Source organism: Bombyx mandarina, chromosome 03 (assembly GCF_030267445.1).
Source record: "Bombyx mandarina strain Sakado chromosome 03, ASM3026744v2".
NCBI lineage: Eukaryota > Metazoa > Arthropoda > Insecta > Lepidoptera > Bombycidae > Bombyx > Bombyx mandarina.
The window spans coordinates 4,412,540-4,420,070 of NC_143210.1; the positions used below are offsets into that span (position 1 = coordinate 4,412,540).

Below are 7,531 nucleotides of genomic sequence, written 5' to 3' on the forward strand. Positions count from 1 at the left end.
TATTAATCAGGGACAATTCACATACGATCATCTGGCTCCAAATTAGGATTTCCTGTACTATAGGAACAGAGACTGGTATAAATAGGTACATAGAAACGTTTAAATAAGCACATATTGAAGGTACGGATAAGGTACAATAATGGTATAATGCGCAGACATTAACATCACGTCGACTCCGAAGATCTGGAAGGCAACGAGCGTAATTAGATCTTTAACTTATTAGATGTTAGTACCGTGAGCTGGGTAGGTATTACGGCAGATAATTTCATTAATGTTACTATTCTTACACCTATAAAACTATATTAAGCTTATCGACAGATAAATATTGAAGTAATAGTGATCGCTTTGTTGAAATATGCGTAGTTACTGACACTTTTTTCTTCTTCTTTTCGATCGGGTCCAATCCGGCATTACCAAAGCTACTAAGCCTGACTACTATCAGACTTGATTAGTCAAAATCGTAGTTAGTTAAATTTGGTATTAGATTTTATTACTTGTGTGGTACGTACATACGTTTTTTATTGCCCTTGTAGGCAGATGAGCATACGGCCCACCTGATGGTGAATGGTTACCGTCGCCCATGGACTTCAGCAATGCCAGGGGCAGAGTCAAGCCGCTGCCTACCGTTAAGTAGTCAAGCCTCGTTTGAAGAAAGATATGTCATAGCGAAGGAGGACATGTCATAGCATACATTATTGTATGTTTTTTTTATTACGCTTGGCGGGGAGGGGGACCATTTTATGACCCATCGGGTGTTATGTCAAAGATGCCAGATATTAAAACGTAAATATCATGATCCGTATCGATATGAAGCTAAAAACTAAATACAATACGGCTGCCTTACCCTTAATACACCGATGAATGGGATACAAAATGGAGGGATGGTGGTGCCTTTGTGTACCATATGAATATATGCCCTACTTCTTATTCTACGAATTTATTAGTTTCGCTGGTTTAGTTTTTAATACATAACGTTTTTTATGTTCCTTGATTAAGGAAGTGGTTCGTAAAATCGTGCCAAGTGCCGTGTTTCATTAGAAAATTTGATATCCGCCTGCGGAATTTTGATTCCAAGCCTAGTCACATCGGTCGATATGAGTAGGTACATCGCGCGTTTCATCTTTCAGGCCACGACAACTTCAAGTAACGGATAATACATGGATGATTTATTATAGGACACGTCGCTCATTATAGAAAAACATTTTTAATGTTTTGAGCGATGATAATGTAGTTCGGTCATGTTGTTTCCGTCATTGGACGAAATATCAAATTGCTTGTTTCTTGATCTTCCTGCAAGATTTTAACAGTGACATCCATAGAATATTTTCTGCACATAAATTTTTTTTTTTTTTTTTAATTTTTGTTTCGAAATTAGTGTTTGTTTTCTGATACATTCCTAAGCTGTTCGTTTCTATATGGACCATAGATTATTTCTCGTGCAATAAGCACGATGAAATTATGAACCGTACTTTCATTTTCTTAAGGCATACATCAAACAGAATTATTTAGTTGCGGTAAGAAACAAATATCTCAACTGACCTATCGCGACAGAGTTTATTTACATTTTATTAACTTTCAAATTTTATTAGTTACTGCGCACCTTAAGCCAGCGCTGTTCAAAATAAAATACGCAACGTGGAAATTGTCTAACATTAGCACCGGCTAATGAAACTGTGGAGACGCCTTAATGAAGATTAGCTCTCGCGAGTCCCTCCTAAATGAGATTTGATACGTCTGTGAAAACGACCCGCCGACGTTTTTGTTTGTTCCGAATTTGTAGCTAAGCAGTTTTTTTGTGGGCTTCCACATTTCGAACAGTTGTCGGAAAATCTTCGAGATTTCGCACTGTAGTGTCTTCGCTGCTCGTTGCAATCAAAGAAAGGATTGTGTGGTTTTATGAAATCACGGTAAAAGTGAAACTTTTTTTCACATTATAGACATTTAACTCTGACAAAAAACATTTACGTTAAACACTGACAAAACAAACAAAATAGCGTGGAGCACTGGCACAAATGAGTAATAATCTATACACTAGACTAGACGGTCAGCTGCTGCGAACTATAGGCGCCACCATATTGGCCTTGGCTGCTCTGACTAGCGCCTTTCACTTTATCTCTACTCCGCGGCCGACCGTCACGCGACATGCAACACACAGACGAAAAAATTTGGGACCTGTAATAAAAGTTTCACTTTAATAATCCATACTAATAGCTTATAAAGAAAGTTAGTTTGTTCATTTATTACGTTTTCACGTCTTAAAACTCAAACGATAATCGTGAAATTTTCCTTACACTTTTTCAGGGTTAGGACACAGGACGAACGAAAAAGACACAGGATACTTTTCAGCCAGACACATAAAATGGTTTAGAGAGTTTTTTTTTTCACCAACGGCTTCGACTGCACACTTTGTATGAAAAACTTTTTTTTTTCTGTCAGAGTCCGAAGCTCATACGAGATGTCTGCGACTAGGGAGCACGCGGCGTATTTGGGACTTAACGATCTGCAGATGTTGGTAGCAGACCGCGGGTGCGAGGATGTTTTAGGGCCCTACCTTTCTTACTGGTGGTAGGACCTCTTGTGAGTCCGCGCGGGTAGGTACCACCATCCTGCCTATTTCTGCCGTGAGGCAGTAATGCGTTTCGGTTTGAAGGGTAGGGCAGCCGTTGTAACTATACTGAGACCTTAGAATTTAAATCTCAAGGTGGGTGGCGCATTTACGTCGTAGATGTCTATGGGCTCCAGTAAATACTTAACACCAGGTGGGCTGTGAGCTCGTCCGTGGCACATGTATTTCGAGACTTGGAATTCACGTTTCGAAATGTGTATTCAGGCAAAGTTTACGTTGTGGTAGGCTCCGGAAACCACATTGGGTAAGTCATATTATCGTCTACCGACGTAAAGACAGACATACTAAAACTTTAATGCTATTTATTGCTTATCGTGATCAATTTGTTAGTCCCACTAGGTACGGTCTGCACAGCAAATTTTTCTCTTCCATTCTCTTCTATCGGCCGTCATCTCAACACTCACTCCTCTCTCTCTCATATCGTCATTCATACACTCCAGCTATGTCTTATTCGGTCGACCTCGTCCCCCTCTACCTGTTAAAATAATTTTATATATAAAAAAAAAACCATATTTAATATATATAATTACATAAGCGATAGTTATCTGAATAAACATTCAAAATTTTCACATTCGAAATGTTAAGTTGAATGAAAAAAATGTTAAAACCCCGATTTATATTACGGTTTTCCAGATCGCCGCATACGTAGAGCTCTGGGTTGAATTTGAATATTTAGCACGTCCACAAAAGCGAAAGGCTCAAAACAATTGGCGAGCGATCAGTGTCGCACAAACAAAAAAGTGATTTCGAATCGAAATAAATAAAAACTGTATCATTCGTAAATCCTTGGGATTACATTATTCAACAAAGGATTTGTGAGTCGTCACAATGGGATGATCATTTAAAAGGAAAAACTTAGACTTAGAGTTCATCATTTAAATTTCTGCAGTGAATTGTTTTTCTCTGATCATTCTGAATAATTCTAAATAATTCTTACTGGTGGTAGGACCTCTTGTGAGTCCGCACGAGTAGGTACCACCACCCTGCCTATTTCTACCGTGAGGCAGTAATGCGTTTCGGTTTGAAGGTTGGGGCAGCCGATATAACCATACTGAGGCCCTAGAACTATATTTTAAGGTGGGTGGCGCATTTACGTTGTAGATGTCTATGGGCTCCGGTAACCACTTAACACCAGGTGGGCTGTGAGCTCGTCCATCCATCTAAGCAATAAATAATCAGACAGACAGATCACGCACGGTCATCTGGCCCCAAATTAGGATTCTCTGTGTTACCAGAGACCAGGGTACCAGAGACTGACATACATTCTTATTTAAATATATTTAACCTACGAACGAATCGAACCCGCGACCCTCGGCGCATCAGTCCGAGCCGTTAAGTATTGCGCCACAGAGTGACTTTGCATTCATATTGTCATGTATTTTTTTTTAAATTATGAGCCGTAAAATCATCTGTTTAATAAATTATTAAATAAGCACACGATTAAAAGCCAAAAGCTTTTTTTTAAAAGTGGACCGTGGAAGAGTTCAATTAAAAAATAAAAATCACGACTTTTCTTTTACTTTTTGCATACCGAATTTAAAAAAAATCGGTTCTGCCGCTTAGCCTTGTAAGCATGCAAGCATTTATAATGATATTAATTTTAAAGATGATTAAAGATTAAAAAGATGTAATCATAATAACTACATAACAAGCAGCGAAACTCCGTACCGTAGAAAGGCTTCGAAAAATTTAAAGAAGATATACATTTTAACGGCTCGGAATGAAGTTTACTGCGAATTATGAAAGAGCTAGGCTTCAGATGAAAAAAAAAACAGAATATAATCGGAAGCTGGTAATTGAAAAAAGTAACATTCGATTACTACGAATCGAATATCTTCAAAAAATAATTAATTATAGACAAAAAAGAAGATCGAACCGACCGAGTTGTAAACTACACCGATGAGCCCTATGTCGACTCATCACGATGATGGCGACTCGGGTGATGAAAACAGTGATGATGATGATGGTCAAGATTATGATAACGAAAAAAAAATTACAAATACCAGCTTCGCTTCAACTGAACGAAGACCTGGCAACAGCTCTAGTTTTGACTTAATAGAAGGAATATCTATTTTACCCCAAGATTAAATTATTACAATTATTAAGCTATATTTTTTGTTCATGTTCTAATAAATATATAAATAAATACATATGTTGATTTTAATAATTTAATTGCATTATGACGCAGAGTAAATAATGTTTTTGCACGTGAGTGTACCATGCGCAAACTTATCCCCACTACGTCAACAAATGCTCAAGAAGTTTGCCGGCTATTATATCTAAGTTTAATTTTCCCGATGAAGGAATAACATCGTGTAATAGAAATCAAACCCGTAAAATCTTCTTCTTCTTTTTCTTCTGTCATTGTTCGCAGCGAGCTCGGCACACTCGTATCGACATGATATATACGCGAAGGCTTGAATAGAGCAAGGGATAACGCCCGGCAGCAAGGTCCCTCCGGCGTCGTGCTGTTCTCTACTTGATTTTTTTTTTCTTTTAACACTTACTACAAACTAACTAAAACTACTATATACAATACAAACAGGGACAACAGTCGGCACGAGGGTCCCGCCACCGGCCCCACCTCTACAAACCAGAGGAGGAGCCGCGGCACTTGATTTTGGCGCTCACCCGCTCCCCAGAATGGGAAGACCGGAGCGGTGAGGGACGGTCATTGTAAAAACACTACCCTAACGGGAATTGGTCCAGCCACGGGGGTGGGAACTGCGCTCCCATAGGGAGCACCCCAACAGTGTGGAGGGAATGACGAGAGTGGACAGCTCAGCCCCACGGGGGCACTCATTATGAGCACTCCCATATCACTCTGGTTAAGCAGATTATCTTGCCATAGCAGGGGGTTCCAGTAGCTCCCTTGGTAGCACCCGACCATCAGGTAGCCTAGCGTGCTAGGGACCTATATTGTGGAGATGCTGGGTCCACCGTCAGCTCGCTCGTAAATATTACGAGTTAGCTTCCGGATGAACTCCTCAAGCGACTCCACATCAAGATCCCAGGCTATTACGTCATTTCTGACGTACCGGCCTGCTCTTACTATCGCGCGAAGAGCTAGATTTTACTGTGCCTGCAGCGCATACGCTGTGGGATGAGGTGATACCAGGCCGCAGTTGCGTACGTGATACGGGAACGGACATGCGTCTTGTAAATGCCGAGCTTAGTCCTGACCTGGAACAGGCAGGCAAACACCGGCCGGAGGAGAAACCTCTGGATCCAAACACGATATTGACGCCGCGGAGGCTGAGCTGTCCCGCTACGACTCTTGTACGGACCGGACCGAACCCCGGCCGTGACTGGGCGCACCGACGATTTGGCGCCCTCGACCGTGACAAGGAAGGATATTCCCTCCAGGTACGACCTCAGCAGTGTCACCTATGCAATTAAAAAAGTAGTTTTTAAGTGGGTGGTAGCATTGAATATATGGTAGCCACGTATACTTGTAATAACTTAATATCAGCTAGACTGTGAGATATGAAGGCCAATTAACATAAATTTTTCTGGAAATTTCCACACAAGTAATCGAGTAGTAAGAGCTTTAGCAACAAGTTAATTGGACGAAATTGTAACGATAAACAACTGACCCGTTCTCATTCGTCACGAGCTTTGTGGTTACCGTGAAGAATTGTCGTGTTGGGATAAACGTCTTTATATCATTATAGTTAAAGCTTCGAATTGCTTATAGTAAATTGATTTATCAAGATGGATATGTGGTTTATCTTTGCTTCATGGACGATTTACAGAAATAGTTACATTGTTTGCAGTCTTTTATTAGTAGTTAGTTACCCGTTTTCAATCGAATCTCATTTAGCTTACTCTTCAATTGCCCTGAAGGTTGCACCAAATTTCTGAAACAATGTCAAAGCGTAAACTTTTTTGGTACCAGGGATGTGTTGGTATTTTTTACACCCAAATCGAAGTTCCTTTTGTTTTGCTTGTACGGCGATTTCAAGACAGTCCTCAACGAAGGGCAGGCAGCTGGTTTGACATTTCGCCTAGTAATTCCCATAACCATACGCGGCGATAACCGGCTATTATGATGTCATCGAGGAACATTAGCTATGCTAGCTGGCCTATGATTATTTCAAAGCAGGAGTGAATCACAATTCATAAATCGCAGAGAGAGTCTGGTAAGCTATGGTACGGTATGGTAAGCGCTGTCTACAGACCTTTTTAATCTCAAAGCCACGCTTCTGATCTTCGAGATATGTATATTTTTTTGAGCATTAACATTTCTATATTTACGTCTAGTTAGCAAATAATTTTCTAAGCCTTGGTCGTTAATATGAACAAGTCCCGCGGTAAGCGAAGGTAGGCCATAACTATCTGTGACCCTTTTGTTTGAACTTCGTTAGTTTCGCCCTTTGACGATTCGTGCGTTTGAGTTGTGTGTCAACACGATTCAGACAGCCGAAATTGGGGTGAAGGCGTCAAGTGGACGAGTCGCTGACTGCTCACACACGAGGGCTTTGTTTTTTATTATCCTCCAAGTATTTGTTTCAAGGTAATGGGGTGAAGTTGTGATGTGCCGAATGTGGGCTTGTACTTATTATGTTACAACGAAACGCGGCTAAGAAAAGTTATTTTAGATTACTCCACTTAGGCGGAGCATGCAAGCAAAAATGTAATGTTAAAAAAAGTAGAGGCATTTTTTCTTTGATCAATTTAAAAGGTAATTTGTAAGTAGATAGTGAGGTAAGCGTTGAAGAATGAATAATTACAGCTTGTAGAATTCAGAAGTCTCCCGTATGATACTGGTACCAACCTGGTACTGGGGTACAAATGATTTTCACAATGAGATGCATATTATAAGAGCGTACAGTAAGCTCCGAGGGATCGGTTCCATCATGCTTCTCTGCATCCCACCTCGACGAGTGGTGGACGGGTGGCTTT

General features: G+C 40.4%; 1 long non-coding RNA gene across 1 annotated transcript in view; it reads left to right on the forward strand.

Moving 5' to 3' along the window:
* Positions 1-7,531, forward strand: part of LOC149503261 (uncharacterized) — a 92,088-nt gene that overhangs the window by 34,156 nt on the left and 50,401 nt on the right. The gene's annotated exons all lie outside the window — the stretch shown is intronic.